Source organism: Leuresthes tenuis, unplaced genomic scaffold, assembly GCF_036924035.1.
Source record: "Leuresthes tenuis unplaced genomic scaffold, fLeuTen1.0.hap1 SCAF_73, whole genome shotgun sequence".
Taxonomy (NCBI): domain Eukaryota; kingdom Metazoa; phylum Chordata; class Actinopteri; order Atheriniformes; family Atherinopsidae; genus Leuresthes; species Leuresthes tenuis.
The window spans coordinates 233,245-251,127 of record NW_027325427.1 but is presented as its reverse complement, the minus strand read 5'-3'; the positions used below and the strand labels follow the sequence as shown (position 1 = coordinate 251,127).

General features: G+C 48.1%; 3 non-coding genes across 3 annotated transcripts; 2 read left to right on the top strand and 1 right to left on the bottom strand.

The window, feature by feature from the left end:
- Window positions 1–316: 316 nt before the first annotated feature.
- LOC140286126 (U5 spliceosomal RNA) lies at window positions 317–430 on the top strand. Its single transcript, XR_011911014.1, has one exon. It is a non-coding gene; the product is annotated as a U5 spliceosomal RNA (small nuclear RNA).
- Window positions 431–738: 308 nt separating this feature from the next.
- On the top strand, window positions 739–922 carry LOC140286133 (U2 spliceosomal RNA). The gene has a single exon (XR_011911020.1). It is a non-coding gene; the product is annotated as a U2 spliceosomal RNA (small nuclear RNA).
- A 16,331-nt stretch (window positions 923–17,253) lies between these two features.
- Window positions 17,254–17,367, bottom strand: LOC140286122 (U5 spliceosomal RNA). Its single transcript, XR_011911010.1, has one exon. It is a non-coding gene; the product is annotated as a U5 spliceosomal RNA (small nuclear RNA).
- Between the last annotated feature and the right edge of the window lie 516 nt (window positions 17,368–17,883).

The window sequence follows — 17,883 nt, the reverse complement described above, 5'->3', positions numbered from 1 at the left end:
CGAAGTAGACTTTAACACGGCTATGGGAGCGAGCCGAGTGTCGGCTAACCGGGAGAATTGCTTGAAAGAAACGCGACACCGAATGAGCGGTCAGAACAAAGCCTCAATACGGGATTCTCGTGGTGTTTTTGTTGCTGCCTTGTATTTTGCATAGAGTAAAAGACAAGGCAGCCATCGAATAGGGCCCGATTGTTCCTACTTGGTCAGCCGAGGAGCAAGGGGGGGGGGGCAAGCGTCTCAACCAAGCAAAGCTCACCATGGGGAAGGTGGCTATACCAACTAGCCTGATGCCCTGCTCCCGCAGTGACGGATAATCGTACTCTGGTTTCTCTTCATAACATACAAGTCTTTCTCCTTTTACTAAAGACTTCCGTGGAGAGCAGCACTAATGAGTTGTTTCTATTATTGGCAGGCTTTACCTTTGCGGGTGAAGCCCTTTCTGTCTGTGCAAAAGAAATCTTGCTACTTTGCAGAGTGACTTGTCTGAGTAGAGTCGCCTTACTTGTTGCGACTGTGCCGATGTTCGAAGCTGGAGTGCAAAGTTGTTGCTTGAATGGTGCTTGCTGGAGCAGGCGGGAGTGCAAAGTTATACCATTTAAAAGGGCTGAAGAGTGCTCAGTGCAGCGGGTGGGCGGAGGTGCAACGTGACACTCTGGCCACCTATGGCCATAAAAAGAACACTGCTACAAGTGCGCATTGTGCCAGCAAGGGCCCTCGGACCTGAAACAGTGGACAGTTATCGCTTCTCGGCCTTTTGGCTAAGATCAAGTGTAGTATCTGTTCTTATCAGTTTAATATGTCCTCTATATGAGGACAACATATTAAATGGATTTTTAAGAATAGGAGTTGAAAAAGAAGCTTGCTCCGTTCACTCCAAGCCTCGACCCGGTACTGCAGTGCCGCTGGGAACGGTGCGCTCTCCTCTGCTCTTGTGAAAAAGCAAACAGCGGTGCAGGATGGAAGATTCAGGGAGCCCAAGATGAAACTTTCTTTTAATCTGCTGAGAAAAGAGAGTGAATGCGAAGTGGACTTTAACACGGCTCTGGGAGCGAGCCGAGTGCGGGCTAACCGGGAGAATTGCTTGAAAGAAACGCGACACCGAATGAGTGGTCAGAACAGAGCCTCAATACGGTGTTCCCGTGGTGTTTGTGGCTGCCTTGTCTTTTGCACAGAGTAAAAGACAAGGCAGCCATCGAATAGATTGTTTCTACTTGGTCAGCCGAGGAGCGGGGGGGGGGGGGGGGGGGGGGGGGGGCAAGCGTCTCAACCAAGCAAAGCTCACCAAGTAGGAACAATCGGGCCCTTTTCGATGGCTGCAACACCTGAAAGAGATATTGATGCGAGACCCGATCAAATGCTTTTTCAAAGTCTAAATTTAAGATGACAAGCCGGGTGTTTCTGTCTCTAGCGTAATCAATGATGTCTCGAATCAGTACGAGGCTGTCGGTGAGTTGTCTCCCTGAGATGGCACAAGCTTGGTCTGGGTGAATTACCTCCTCTAAAACAGAGGACATCCGTGTCGCTAAAACCTTGCTAAAAAGTTTACAGTCAAAGTTTAAAAGTGTGATGGGCCTCCAATTATTTAGGTCAGTCTTATCATTTTTTTTATAAAGTAGAGTCACTATTCCCACTCTAAAACTGTCAGGCAGTCGGTCGAGTTTTTCAAAATCTTTAAAAACATCTAAAATGTCTGATGATAAAAGGTCCCAATAGGTCAGATAGAATTCTGCAGGAAGCCCGTCTAAACCCGGAGCTCGACTTCTCTTAAAACCTGTTAGGCATTTTTTTAACTCTAAAGCAGTAAAATTCTGTGTCAAGTGTGCATTCTCTTTTACGGTTTTGTCAACGAATTTTAAGAGCTCTGCCGATGTTTCCAAGTGCACTGGTTGTCACACCGTAATGAAGTGCGGGCCCCGGTGCGGTCACAGAGTCAGGAGGACAAGAACTCTTAGTTCAAACAAAAGTTTATTAGTTAACAGAAAATCTCACACAGAGGAAAAACCTGGCCTGGTGAGCAGGGAAGTCGGCCTGCGGAACCGGAACAAAAAACCAAGGTAATCCAAGAACTGAAAATAATCCACAAAACATCAAGGGTCAGGATCCAGGTCGTGAACCAAACAGGCATAACAAATACATTAACACACGAGCAAAGAAAGGCGGAGAAGACCAGGTATTTAAACTAACGGGGCAATCAAGGGAAGATGGAACACAGGTGAGTTACGAACCAGGTGTGACAGTACCCCCCCTCCGACGATCGCCTTTAGGCGGCCCACCAGGCTTGTTAGGGTGGGTTCTGTAGAAGTCGGTGATGAGGGCATGGTCCAGAATAAACCGACGTGGAACCCAAGAACGCTCCTCCGGCCCATAACCCTCCCAGTCAACCAAATACTGGAAACCCCTGCCACGACGTCTGACATTCAGAATCCGATCAACTGAGAAAGCAGGATGGCCATCCACGACCAGGGGGGGAGGAGGATGTTCAGCTGGAGGACCAAGTGCACAAGAGGTGACTGGCTTTAAGAGGGACACATGAAACGTGGGGTGTACCTTAAGGGAGTCTGGGAGCTTAAGGCGCACAGCTGAGGGATTAATGATTCTGACCACTGGAAAAGGACCAATGAAACGAGGGGCCAGCTTACGGGAATCTACCTGCAAAGGCAGGTCCCTGGTGGATAACCACACCATCTGCCCAGGCTGATAATTAGGAGCGGGCGAACGCCAACGGTCCGCCAACAGTCGGTTCCGGGCAGCGGACCTAACTAACGCAGCCCGAGCCTCCAGCCACACTCTGCGAACTCGTCGCAAGTGTTCCTGAACAGAAGGGATGGACACATCATCCTCCTGGGAAGGGAACAAAGGGGGTTGAAAACCATACATTACCATGAATTGCGACATACCAGTAGCAGATGTGGAGAGACTGTTATGAGCGTACTCCACCCACGGTAGCTGAACACTCCAGGAGGATGGGTTACGTGCACACACACATCTTAAAGCGGCCTCCAGGTCCTGGTTGGCCCGTTCTGTCTGGCCGTTCGACTGAGGATGGTACCCAGACGATAGACTAACCCTCGCCCCCAATGCGCCACAGAACGCTCGCCAAACCTGGGAAGCAAACTGGGGTCCCCGATCAGAAACGATGTCCATGGGGATACCATGGAGACGAAAAACATGATGAACCAAGAGCTCAGCAGTCTCCAGAGCAGAAGGGAGCTTCGACAGTGGTACAAAATGCACAGCCTTAGAAAAACGATCGACAATAGTAAGGATGACAGAGTTACCTGCAGAAGGAGGCAGACCAGAGACAAAATCCACCGCGATGTGAGACCACGGCCTTGAGGGAATGGGGAGAGGGTTCAGCAAGCCAGCGGGCCGTTGGTGCGAGGCCTTCCCTCGGGCACAGACGGCGCAAGCTGCCACAAACTGATTGGTGTCACGGACCAGCGTGGGCCACCAGAACCGCTGTCGAATGAGCTCAAGTGTGCGTGCAGCCCCAGGATGGCAGGCCAATCTGGAGGAGTGCCCCCACTGTAGCACCTGAGACCTAACGTTCTCGGGAACGAACAAAGAGTTAGGTGGTCCGATCTCTGGACGGGGACAACGGGAAAGGGCCCTCTTAACCTGCTGCTCAACCTCCCAATGGACCGCTCCCACAAAACAGCTTGGAGGGAGCACAGGCTCAGAAGGATCAGTCAATGGTTGTCTCTCTGTCTGACGGGAAAGGGCATCAGGCTTTAAATTACGGGAACCAGGTCTATAAGAGAGTGTAAAATTAAATCTGCCTAAAAAAAGTGCCCATCTGGCCTGTCGAGAATTGAGACGTTTGGCTTGCTGAAGGTAGGCCAAGTTCTTATGGTCCGTCCAAACCACAAATGGAATTTCTGCTCCCTCCAGCCAGTGTCTCCACTCCTCTTATGCCAGAACGACTGCTAAAAGCTCCCGGTTACCCACGTCATAGTTGCGCTCAGCCGGAGACAGCCGGCGAGAAAAATACGCACACGGATGCAACTTCTGTTGTGAGACCTGCGAAAGCACGGCTCCCACACCACTGTCAGAGGCATCCACCTCCACTACGAACTGCTTAGAGGCATCAGGGTGGATGAGAACAGGCGCAGAGGAAAACAGCTCTTTAAGTCTTGAGAATGCCTGGGCAGCTTCAGAGGTCCAGGTAAAAGGGCTGGAGGTGGAGGTAAGTTGGGTGAGTGGTGCAGCCACCTTACTAAAATTCCTAATAAAGCGCCGGTAAAAATTAGCAAAACCAAGGAAACGCTGAAGTTGCTTGCGGTTCTCAGGTGCTGGCCACTCAACCACCGCCCTTACCTTGGCTGGATCAGAGCGAATCTGACCTCTTTCAATGAAAAAGCCCAAAAAAGAGACTGACTGGACATGAAACTCGCATTTCTCAGCCTTGACAAATAATCTGTTCTCAAGCAATCTTTGGAGAACTAATCTGACGTGCTTGCTATGTTCCTCCAGTGTGCTAGAAAAAACTAAAATGTCGTCCAGATAAACAAAAACAAAACGGTTGAGCATGTCACGGAGTACATCATTAACTAAGGTTTGAAAAACTGCCGGTGCATTAGTTAACCCAAAAGGCATGACCAAGTACTCAAAATGGCCAAGAGGTGTGTTTAACGCCGTTTTCCACTCATCCCCCTCACGAATACGGACAAGATGGTATGCATTCCGAAGATCTAGTTTGGAGAAGACAGTGGCTTGATGAAGGGAGTGAAAAGCTGAATCCAATAGTGGCAGGGGATATTTATTTTTGACAGTGATAGCGTTCAGACCACGATAGTCAATGCAGGGGCGCAAGGTCTTGTCTTTCTTAGACACAAAAAAAACCCAGCACCTACAGGGGAGGAAGAGGGGCGAATGATATCTGCTGCCAATGACTCCTGTATGTACCTCTCCATGGTCTCTCTCTCGGGACGGGAGAGGTTGTAAAGGCGGCTGGAGGGGAGAGGAGACCCAGGCAGTAAGTCTATGTGGCAGTCATAGGGACGGTGTGGTGGGAGAGAGAGAGCTTGATGTTTGCTAAATACCTCAGCCAAGTTATGATAACAAGGAGGAACCCCAGAAAGATCAGGAGAGACGGAAGGAACTATGGCAGGAGGACTCAAGGCTGGAACAGCAGATCTAAGACAATTATTGTGGCATGCTACACTCCAGCTAATGATTGTGCTCTGTGTCCAGTCAATGTTGGGATTGTGCAGCCTAAGCCAGGGGAGACCTAAAACCACAGGAGTATGAGGAGCAGGCATAACAAAAAAACTGATAAGCTCATGGTGGTTACCAGAGATAAGTAAAGATAAAGGAACAGTCTGGTGAGTAATTACCAACAACAACCTACCGTCTAGAGCATTTACCTTACGAGGTGCTGTAAGTGACACAACAGGAATATTATGTAGTTTAACAAAATCTGCGGAAATAAAATTCTCATCTGCCCCAGAATCCACAAACGGATTCATAGCCACCTCCTTAGAGTCACAAAACAAAACGGCAGACAACTGAGTACGTGTGGAAGGCAAACAACTTGAATCTTGGCTCACCTGGGTCCCCCCCTCCTCAGGTGAGCCTAGGCTTTTGGCAGATTGGGGCAGTTCTCTCGAACGTGGCCGCAATAAAAACAAAGCCTCGCCTGAAGTCTCCGTTGACGCTCCGTCGGAGTCAATCTGGCCCGTCCAAGCTGCATGGGTTCAGGAGGGGGCAGGACAACAGGAGTGTGAGCACCTGCTGGAGTGGACACCTCCACCTGTTGGCCAGAGGCAGGGCCAAACAACGGGGTACAGGCGGAAGCGATGCAGCTCCGGTCACGCTCCCGGCGTCTCTCTCGCACGCGGTTGTCCAACCGCCTCGCAAGGTCTATTAAATCGGCCAAGGATTCTGACTCATCCCGAGCCGCCAGCTCATCCCTCAAATTGTCATTCAGGGAGCGAAGAAATATTCCCATCAACGCAGCCTTATCCCAGCCGCTCTCCGTCGCCAGTGTGGAGAACTCAATCGCGTGGTCGGCTACTGACCTGGAGCCTTGGCACAGTGAAAGCAGTCGGTTGCCCGCCTCTTTACCACGAACAGGATGGTCGAAGACCCCTCTCATCTCCGCCACGAACCGCCGGTAGGAGGAGCAGAGCTGGGGGTTGCCTTCCCACGTAGCCAGCGCCCACTGTGCAGCCCGTCCGGAGAGGAGGCTGGTGATATACGCCACCTTGGCGCGGTCCTCCCGGTACATCCGAGGCTGCAACTCAAACACCAGAGCGCACTGGAGGAGGAAACGTCCACAGGCTCCCACGTCCCCGCCATAACGCTCCGGCGTCGGGAGATGGGGCTCGGGAAGAGGGGGCGTTGATGGCAGAACCGCGACAGGTGGCGGATAAGCAGCACACAGTTCCAGTCTCTGAGAGAGGGAGGCGACGCTAGAAGTCAAGGACCCCAACGCCTCCATAATGTCCTTGAGGTCCTGGGCATGCTGTCCCAATAAAGAGCCCTGGGCGGTCAGCGCCTGGTGAACCGACGGGGTCCATTTGGCTCGTGTGTTCTGTCACACCGTAATGAAGTGCGGGCCCCGGTGCGGTCACAGAGTCAGGAGGACAAGAACTCTTAGTTCAAACAAAAGTTTATTAGTTAACAGAAAATCTCACACAGAGGAAAAACCTGGCCTGGTGAGCAGGGAAGTCGGCCTGCGGAACCGGAACAAAAAACCAAGGTAATCCAAGAACTGAAAATAATCCACAAAACATCAAGGGTCAGGATCCAGGTCGTGAACCAAACAGGCATAACAAATACATTAACACACGAGCAAAGAAAGGCGGAGAAGACCAGGTATTTAAACTAACGGGGCAATCAAGGGAAGATGGAACACAGGTGAGTTACGAACCAGGTGTGACACTGGTTTCTCTTTGTACATGTTACTATAAAAGGTATGTACAGTTTCAATCATCTCTTGTGTGGATTTTGTTAAAAACCCATCTTCTCTTTTTAGATTTTGAATACACTCCTTTTTATTTATAACTTTCTTTCTTTTTCACCTTCCTCAATTTCCTGCTCCCTGCTTCTTACAAAAATTCCTTTACTCTTTATTTCTGCTAAAACTGACATTTCCTTTTTGACATCTTTGATTTCTTCTTTAAAGTCTATGCCACACTGATTTAGTTTAAAGTAGCGCTGTAAGCGTTTATGTAGTCCCATCATACATCTATTCTCTTTCCTTTTTTTACGTTTACCTTGCTTCACCATTTCCCACCATTGTGCATGTGTTTCGTAGAGGTCTTGAAGGGTCTGCCACTCTTTATAACATTCCCTGTACTGACTGACTATGATTTCATCCTCCAACAGGGAACAGTTGACTTTCCACAGACCACTTCCTACCGTCACACCAGAAGGGGGTGAAAGGGTGCAGGAGAGCATAAGGTGGTCTGAAAAGAAAACAGGGGTTAATCTAACATCAGTGGGTGGTGTGAGTGAGGATAGCTGTATAAGGTGATATCCTGTATAACCGACTTGTTCATTTCTGTGCTTGCACAGCAGCCTGATAAGGAAATATCTCTGAGAACAACATGTTGTAAAACTAGGACCGCACCCACAACGGTCTTCTGAAAGTAACGCCTTATACCAGTACACACACGCACACACATAGAGGAAGAGATAAGATATTGACGCACACACATCTCATAAGGCGGAGACTGAACTCAAGTCTATATAACATCACACCCCTAGACAAAGACAGAGCTTTTCCGTACTTTGTGCTGTTCGCATGTGGTGTACTGAACTGCTCTCCGCACTTTGCAAACTGCGCAAATAAAACTGTGTTGTTTCTTATATCGTCTCCTCTGTCTTCCTCCTTCACTGCATCAACGGACTCGGAAAGAGGTACAAGTTGACCTCAACAATTTTGGGGGCTCGTCCGGGATGTGGTGAGGAGAGGACGGAGTTCATTCGGATAAAAGATTCCTTCACGGTGACAGAGACGGGACACGAGCCGGCACGTTAACACAGAGGTAAGCAGAACCTGTTTTATCAAACTCTGCACATTGAATATTTTAAAACAACGTGTCCTGTCCTGAAACTGGTGGTTGAATCAGCAAAAGACGATAAGAATTAATGTTGATAACTGCGTGAAATTATAAGAGAAAAGTGAATATAAAAGAGGATAAAACAGACTGTCTTTGGTCGTGGCGGACCCCACCGGTTGCCTGACGAGGAACCGGAAGCCTGAGAGGCTGCTGGGTTAGAGTCCCGGGGAGGTGAAGACACCCCGAATTCTACTGGGTTTGAGTCCCTGGGGTTAGAGTCCCCTAAAGTAGTATACTCTACGGAGTTGGGTTAGAGTCCCTTGAGGTTATACTCCTCATAAATTCTTAAGTCTGTTTGGGGCTAGAGTCCCCTATACTAGAGTACAGGAACAGGGTTCCTGAGGTATTTTTTCTATAAGTGCATTTTGAAAGAGTGTGTGAAGATTTTAACGTGTTTTGTGTGTTTTGTATTTGTTTGAGAGAAATAAGGAGAAGCGGGCTGTGGGAAAAATACAATTCTGAGGTGTCTAAAGGTGAATGGGTACATAAAACGGTGTCTTGACAAACTCGACAATCAGACAGAGGAAACCTAACGGTGATAACGTAATCTGTCTGAGCCATCGAAACCTAGCGGTGCTAACATAAGTGGCTTGGTTTGTCAAAAGGGTCAGTTGCTCGGGTGTTATGCCACACTAACTGACTGGCCGTTAATAAATCATCACCTTACAAGGCTTGTTGCTCGGACGTACGTCATACAAACCGGCTGGCCTCAGAATTTAGAAAAAGAGAAGTAAAATGGAGGGAGAGTTTGACAGGGAAATAGATGATGGGGGATGGGGCCCAGGTATGGGTGCCTGGAGGCCCCTCGAGCTGCAGTTAGAGAATACGTTAAAAGCAGCAGGGGCAGTGTTACCTAAAAAGGGTAGGGACAGGAAATTAGCCGACATGAAGGGACAAGTGGAACAATTGGTGAGATATAAGGGCAAGAAAATGTCAGACCCCGGTCCGTTAGGGGCCTGGTTGTGGGAAAAGGAGAAAGAATGTAAGGTGAGGAAAGAAGAGCTGGCAGAGCAGGGACAAAAGGCAGGTGTGCTGCAACGTTCGAAATTAAAAAAGGAGGCGAAAGAGCAGGAGGAGCGACGACGGGGCTGGTCTGAGCTGGCGGTCTTCTGGCAAAGTGTGAGACATCTCCATGAGAACGCAGGAAAACCAGGAGGCAAACAAATGGTAACTGCACCTGACACTCCTACATGCCCACCTCCATATGCACCGCCTGCTGCACCGACACCAGGGTTATATCCCACACTATATGTGACTAGTGGTACACTTCAGGTTGGATCCTCAGAAGAGACACTTGTAAGTGACAGTGTGACTGAAGCAGGTGCAGCCACTCCTACAGCATCAAGCTCTGAGACTTCAGTAAGGACAGGGACGACGTCCAAATCCTCTTATAACCCCTTCACAGGTGATAACCTTTCGGCGCCCCCAGACCCATTCTCGCAGAGACGGGCAAGGGAACAGGCTCCACAGCCCACGGTAAAACGAGAAGTCACACCACAGCCACGGAGGCAGGTCATGAGGGGAAGTGAGATTTCAGATTGTGAGGAGGAAGCAGAAGCAGCAGGGACAGCTTCTTTTCAAGGAAAGGGACAGTGGGAAGGTGAAAGACAAGAAGTACCAGTAAGTTTTAGCTTGGCAGGATCATGGAGGGAAGAGGAGGAAGATTCAGCCGTCAGGAAAGAGAGAGAGCTAGATGAGTTATGTCGGAGAGAGATAGAAGAGCTCTGTCAAAAAAGGGACGGACTGGTGAGAAGTGTAGAGAAAGGAATGAAGGTGGCAGAGGAACTGACAGATACGATAGGCAGAAGAGTTAGCCAGCGCCGACGTGGTGGGACAATCCTTCCGGTCACAATGTACCCACTAACAGCAGTACCAGGACAAGGTGACCGGTACCGACCATTTACTATAGGGGACATACAGGCCATAGTGGAGAAATTACCACCTGTAGCCGAGGGTGGAAATTTGTGGCTCAGCAAATTGGATTCTCTGACGGCAGGACAGAAATTGGCATTGGGGGACTTTAGAGCTATTGCAGGACGATGCATGACGGGTGGGGACATGAGAGAAATTGAGACTATCGCTCATACAGACAGGGTGACAGATGACACCCCTTTCACGCATCATAGCACTGAAATAGGGAAAGCTATGAGAGAAAAATATCCACTACCTAACGCCACCGTAATGCCAAAGATGAGAGGGGACCCCAAACAAAATCCCAGGGAGTATGTGGATCAGAGCAAGGATTTATGGTTGAAACACACAGGATGCCACCCAGGGAGAGCTGGAGCTCAGAGGGAGTGGTTTAGACAGGCTATACTGGATGGAGTGCCGGAGAATGTCAAAATAGCCATGGTTAATAACCCGGACATGCTCGGTAGTGAATCCCATGTCTGGGAGAAACACTTAATACACCACCTCACCCGTGCTCAAGATAATACGCAGAAGGAACAGGATGACTTAAAAGAATTGCAGGTTCAGCTGTTAAAATTACAGTTAACGGAAGCTAGACAGAAATGTAATGATAAAAATAAAAAACAAAAAGGGGAAGCTGCGAAGGTCATGTTAGCTGCCGAGCCACCACAGGTTCCTGATTTATTTCCGGTCCCACCATGGGTACCGCAGCCCCCATCAGGCGGGAGAAGACATGGGGGAGGACCAATGCGGGGTGGAGGCTTTGGGCGAGAGGTCGGGGACTAAGGGGCGGTACAGGAAGAGGACAGTCAGGGGAGACTCGTTGTTGTTATCTCTGTGGAGACCCTAATCATTGGATAAGAAGCTGCCCACATAATCCAAGAGCACAGAAAGGTGTGGATAGTGGTCCTCCTGGGAGAGGCAGGGGTCGCGGCTCCGGACCTCCTGTTACTGCACCTATGTATCCTCAGCAGCCTTGGGGAGCAGCTGCTGCTGGTCAGTTCCCATTGTGGGACAATGGGGAGAACCCTGACCAGTCCGGTCAGTATTGACACACCCCACAGAGACTCTCAGACAGCATCACTACGGCAGAACCGATGCTGTCAGTTCAGATTGAGAAAAAAGATCTGCCTTTCTTGGTTGACACTGGAGCCACATGTTCCACATTGAAAGTTGTACCATCTGGTTCCCTGTCATCGCATACCATCACGCTTATGGGCTTCTCTGGGGAGAAAAAGACACTGCCGTTCACTAAGCCGCTACTCACCCAGGTGGGAAAACAGACTGTGACACATCCATTTGTACATTCACCTTCTGTACCGATGAACTTGCTGGGAAGAGATCTCCTGATAAAACTGGGGGCCACGATACTCTGCAGCGCCGATGGCCTGGTTGTTGTCATGCCTGATGGATCTCATTTGCCGTGCTCTGGACCGATGGAGAACATCACTGGTCAATATCTTGTGCAGCCAGTGAATGAACAATACGCGGACATATACTGGGGTCTATTACAGCCGGAAACATCTGAGCGGCGTGGTATCCTCTCGGCTTACCTCCAGTGGAAACCCTGGATTTCCCAACTCGAACCCTATGTCTCACCTCCCGATTCCCCCCATGTTACTCTATTTTATGATGGGTTACAGACAGATTGGTATCAGGAAAATTCAGTGGTTTACCTGTATTGACTTGGCTAATGCATTCTTTTGTCTTCCCTTGGCGGAAGACTGCAGGCACATTTTCTCGTTTTCGTATCAGCACAAGCAGCTACAGTACACCAGGCTGCCCCAAGGGTTCGCTTTGTCCCCAGGGATTTTTAACCAGGTTCTAAAAGATATCCTGAGTGATTGCCCACTACCAGAGCAGGTGACTCTCGTTCAGTATGTAGATGATTTGTTGTTGGCAGCGCCCACTGCGGCTCTGTGTTTGGAAGCAACTAAAAATGTCCTTTTACATCTTGCAAGAACAGGGTTCAAGGTCAGCAAAGCCAAACTTCAGGTTGCACGGCGGCAGGTAGCGTTTTTGGGCAGGCAAATTTCCCAAAAAGGAGCAGGGCTCTCCCCTCAGCACAGGTCTACTATTCTCCATCACTCTAAGCCAGTGAAGGTAAAGGACATGTTGTCTTTCTTAGGGTTGACGGGCTATAGTAGGACTTACATAGCCAATTACACCGGCTTAACTAGACCTCTGCGGGCCCTAGTGAAAGAACAAGGCATGCGCAACCTGTCAGCGACCCTGAATTGGACTCAGGAGGCGGAGGAAGCCTTTATTGCACTAAAACAGGCCCTCTCCACAGCAGCAGACCTAGCTATACCCGATTATAGCTTACCATTCTACTTGGATGTCTCTGGAACAGAACTTTGCACTAATGGCGTCCTGTTCCAGAGAAAAGGGGGTGAGAGAGTAGTACTAATGTATATCAGTGTGATGCTAGACAATATGGAAAAGCACCATCCTATGTGTACACAACAGGCAGCAGGGATAGCGAAGCTCATTCAAAAAACTGCACACATTGTCATGGGACATCAACTGCACATTCTGACCACACATAGCGTTGTGGCCTATGTGAACTCACAGACTTTTACGCTGACTGCTCTGAGACAAAGACGACTGAGCAAAATTCTCGAGGCACCAAACCTGACTTTCACTCATGAAGGCATAAACATGGCAGATCAGCTAGGAACAGGTGAGCCACATGAGTGTACGGACAGAGTGCAGAAAGAGGAGAAAGTACGACTGGACCTACAAACAGAGCCGATACCAGGGGCCAGAGAACTGTACACAGACGGCTGTTGCTTCAGGGATGAACGAGAAGGACTGAAAGCAGCATATGCAGTTGTAGAAGACGTGCAAGGGGAACTGATCACACGACAAACAGAGAGACTGGAAGGACAGCAGTCAGCACAAAGAGCAGAAGTACTGGCAGTAATAGCAGCACTGAGGCTAGGGGAAGGGCAGGAAGTAAACATTTACACAGATTCAGCCTATGCGGCAGGAGCAGTACATGTGGGGGTAGCTCAAATGATGAGAAATCTAGAGCACTGGTGGCATCCATACCTAAAGGACATGGCCAAACATTTTGTGGGGTCATGCGAGGAGTGTCTAAAGTACAATGTCAGACCAACAGTGAAACCACACCCTGGACGTTATCCATTGGAGGTAAAGCCAGGGAAAGAAATCATCATTGATTACACAGACATGATCACACCGGTGAAAGGGTATAGGTATATTCTGATGTGTGTGGACGCATATTCAGGATGGCCTGAAGCATGGCCTACCAAGAAAGAGGATGGTAAGTCGGTAATAAAATTTCTGATCAACCATTATATCCCCAGGTATGGATTTCCAGAAAGGATCAGGTCAGACAACGGCACTCACTTAAAAAACCAAGAGTTGCAACAGGTTGAGGCCATGCTAGGGCTAAAACACAAGTTTGGTACTGTCTACCATCCACAATCACAGGGTAAGGTTGAGAGAATGAATCAGACAGTGAAGAGCAAATTGGCTAAAATCTGTGCACAGACCAAAATGAATTGGCTAGATGCGTTGCCCTTAGCCTTAATGTCCATCAGGAGCTCTGTTAATCAGTCCACAAGGTTTACACCACATGAGCTCCAGACAGGGAGAGCTTTTCCTGGACCTCAATCTAAGTTGCCAGGAACAGGACATATTGAACAACACCTAACCCACAAAATGTATTTCCATGAACTCCAAAGTCTCGTTGCAGAATTTTCAAAGCAGGTGGCGAGTAGCAGAGGAGAGGGCCAACCAGCGCCGGCTCCAGAGGCTGAGTGGGTATTGCTGAGGGTCATCAAACGAAAGTGGTCGGAGCCAAGGTGGACAGGGCCCTATCAGGTGACCGAGAGGACCTCCCACGCAGTCCGAGTCAAAGGGAAAGGTGATACGTGGTTCCATTGGAGCCAGTGTGCGGCAGCCGAGGAACCTCAACGCTCCCTAGCAGCGACTCACCAGGCGCTGAAAGATTTGTACACTGTACCGGCTGGTACAGAGGAAAAGACCACCAACCAACAAGGGGCAGAATAATCCCCTGGTGGCATTTTGCAGGCAGAAGTAGTACACTTCTGCCTCCTTGCAACGACATCATTTACGAGCAGGAAGGGTGTTAGACCCGGGCTCCAACTCAACCCTCATCGGGAGAAAGTGAAATCTCCTCCGAAGAACGACTCCAGATGACGGCATCTCAGTTGAATTGTGTTATTTTTGGATTTGTTATAATCATAATCGTGTTTGCTGGGGCTTTGCTTAAACTTGCTCTTACAGGTCATACCAAATTATAATCATTGCAGTATCACCCTTATGTTATCTTTTAATAATGTGTGCTATTTGCTAAGGAGTTGGGTAATGTTGACAAACTATAAGGTTTAAAGCTCCTCTAGGGGTAACCCCGCCTAGAGCACCCTGATAGATAAGGTCTGAATTACCAAGAAAGTTTTGCTTGCTATTTTTATCATACTTGAGACACAGTGAAACATATTAGAATGTTATTGTTTGGGAGTTGGAAAATTCTCACATGTTGTGCAGCCATCACGTGCGTGATTGTCCCCCTGATCTTCTGGTTATGTGAACCCAGTCCTGCACACAAACGACCCAAACGACAAACTCAAAAACAAGATTTTTGTTTGAACCAATATGGCGGCTTGGAGTTGAATTACACAGTAGGCTCCACCACAGCGTTTCCATTCGATTTGTGCGACGTTATTAAATGCGGAGGCAATGCGGAGGCTTGGAGAGGATATGATGTATATCTCTGTGCGGACTCCTTTGTAAGTGAGGATTGCGCAAAGAGCCGAACGCCAGGTGGCTCCACGTGGTGGAAGCGTCTGTGCCACTCGTGGGGTCAGGCGGTGGGTTATACAGGGCCATGGACGCCCACTTATACGTATGGGAATGCAACCAAAGCTGCGAAAGTCGCCTTAGCCAGAGAAGGATGGGTTAATGATAAGCAAGGTCTGAACCCTCCCGATCCTGATATAGATGAAGACGATATCATCAGAATGTCAGAGATTGTGTGATCACCTTGTAGTGATCAAAAGGGGGCGTGAGGTTTTTCAATTTATTTTTAGTCATGTATTGTTACTCAACTATTTGTGTGATCTCTTAATAGAGATCAAAAGGGGGTATTGTGAGTGAGGATAGCTGTATAAGGTGATATCCTGTATAACCGACTTGTTCATTTCTGTGCTTGCACAGCAGCCTGATAAGGAAATATCTCTGAGAACAACATGTTGTAAAACTAGGACCGCACCCACAACGGTCTTCTGAAAGTAACGCCTTATACCAGTACACACACGCACACACATAGAGGAAGAGATAAGATATTGACGCACACACATCTCATAAGGCGGAGACTGAACTCAAGTCTATATAACATCACACCCCTAGACAAAGACAGAGCTTTTCCGTACTTTGTGCTGTTCGCATGTGGTGTACTGAACTGCTCTCCTCACTTTGCAAACTGCGCAAATAAAACTGTGTTGTTTCTTATATCGTCTCCTCTGTCTTCCTCCTTCACTGCATCAACGGACTCGGAAAGAGGTACAGGTTGACCTCAACAGTGGGCAATCTCTAGTAAAGAAATAATCAATGCGAGAGGCTCTGGTGCCATCATGACTAAACCAGTTGAAGCCCTCCTCTCTGGGATGCATGGTTTTAAAACAGTCAGTAAGCTTAAAATCCCTGCATATGCCCTGAAGTAAAATCGAAGTATTATCCACTTTAAAATCTACCCCTGCTCTTTTTCTATCTTTCCTGCTCAAGATACCGTTAAAATCCCCTCCTACAACTAAAGGTACTTGCCCTAGCATGTAAAGCTGTATAGCTTCTAAAAGGTCATACCTTTCATTTTTTCCATTGAAACCATAAATATTTAAGAGGTTAAAGTCTTGCCCCATAAAATTCAAGTGTGCTAAAAGTGCCCGTCCGTCTCTCACCACTGTGCTACCTTTCACCAGAACATGCGGATTTTTAATTAGAATGGCCACACCATCATTTTTATTTTGATTTGAGCCACTCCATATCGATAAATGGGGCCACATTTCCTCCCATTGTCTATGGTTTTTTAAAAAAGGTAGTCCACATTCTTGTATTAAAAACACATCTGATTTTATGGAGTCTAAGAAGGATAAAATACTCTGGGCTCTTGTCTTTGATTTCACACTTCTCACATTTAGTGTTGAGAAGGTGAGAACCATTAAAAGCATAAAGGAAAGTAGGTATGTCATTTTCGTTTTTCTAAGTTATCAAAACAAATTACACACAGGTTATTTCTTGGGAAACTAGCTCTTCCTTCATTTCTTTAGGTGAAAAGTGAGTAGGGTGATCTATATTTCCTTTTCGGACTTTTGGCCTCTGACGCAATGTTGCATTTAACTTTGAGTCCCTGGGGGTCGATTGCAGGGCTGAAGTTAAAAAGGAGACCTCATTTGGTGAGTCGGAGGGGAAGACTCTAGGTTCTTCCACTGAAGAACTGTCTGAAAGGGACCTAACCCTTCCCCTCTTCTCTGATACCACTGGGGAATCAGAGGCTCAGATGCCGTCCTCTTCGGCTGTTGACCTTCGGGGAGGTGAGTATCTTCACTAGACTCACCTGTCTGCTCTTCCTCCTCATTTAGCGTAGCTCCACCCTCTGCCTGTGAATTCTCACAGACTTCAACACTGAGTGGTGAGGCCTCTACAGGCCCCTCTCCTTTTTGCTCCTCACTTCCAATCCAAGCTTTTGGCGGGAAGTTTGAATTTATTGGGTCAACCTCTTCACTTTGTTCACCAACTGCCACCTTTGGTCCTTCTCTTTGTTGGCTTGACTGTGGCTTTACCGTCTTTAATTTGTTGGCAAAAGATTTAGGGCAATCTCTGAAGAGGTGATTTAATTCTCCACAGATTACATTTCCTGCCATTTGGACACTCTCCAAAAGTTTGCCCAATTTCTCTGCTCTTCCCACATAACACCTTGGTACAAGCCTCAACCAGGTGCCCATGCTCACCACACTTGCGGCAGAACTTGGGCTGCCCCTGGTAGTGGATGTAACCTCGGTTTTCAAGGTGGCCAGAGTGTCGCCCACCCGCTGCACTGAGCACTCTTCAGCCCTTTTAAATGGTATAACTTTGCACTCCCGCACGCTCCAGCAAGCACCATTCAAGCAACAACTTTGCACTCCAGCTTCGAACATCGGCACAGTCGCAACAAGTAAGGCGACTCTACTCAGAGAAGTGACTCTGCACAGTAAGAAGATTTCTTTTGCACAGACAGAAAGGGCTTCACCCGCAAAGGTAAAGCCTGCCAAAAATAGAAACAACTCATTAGTGCTGCTCTCCACAGAAATCTTTAGTAAAAGGCGAAAGACTTGTACGTTATGAAGAGAAACCAGAGTACAATTATCCGTCACTGCGGGAGCAGGGCATCAGGCTAGTTGGCATAGCCACCTTCCCCATTGTGAGCTTTGCTTGGTTGAGACGCTTGCCCCCCCCCCCCTTTACTCTGTGCAAAAGACAAGGCAGCAACAAAAACACCACGAGAATCCCGTATTGAGGCTTTGTTCTGATCGCTCATTTGGTGTCGCGTTTCTTTCAAGCAATTCTCCCGGTTAGCCCACACTCGGCTCGCTCCCATAGCCGTGTTAAAGTCTACTTCGCATTCACTCTCTTTTCTCAGCAGACTCTTGGGATTTTATCTATAAAATGAATTCCTTCACTCAAACTATGTGAAAACTGCTTTGTCCTTAATATTTACCATGTCTAGAAAGATTTAAACAAAAAAAACAACGTTGTGCTTTGCAGTAAAAGAAAGAGCCAATCTAAAGTTTCAGGAATCCGAGAATAAGCTTACTTTCATGAGTTCTTCACGATTTCGGATTTTGCTATAAAATGAATTCCTTCACTCAAACTAAAT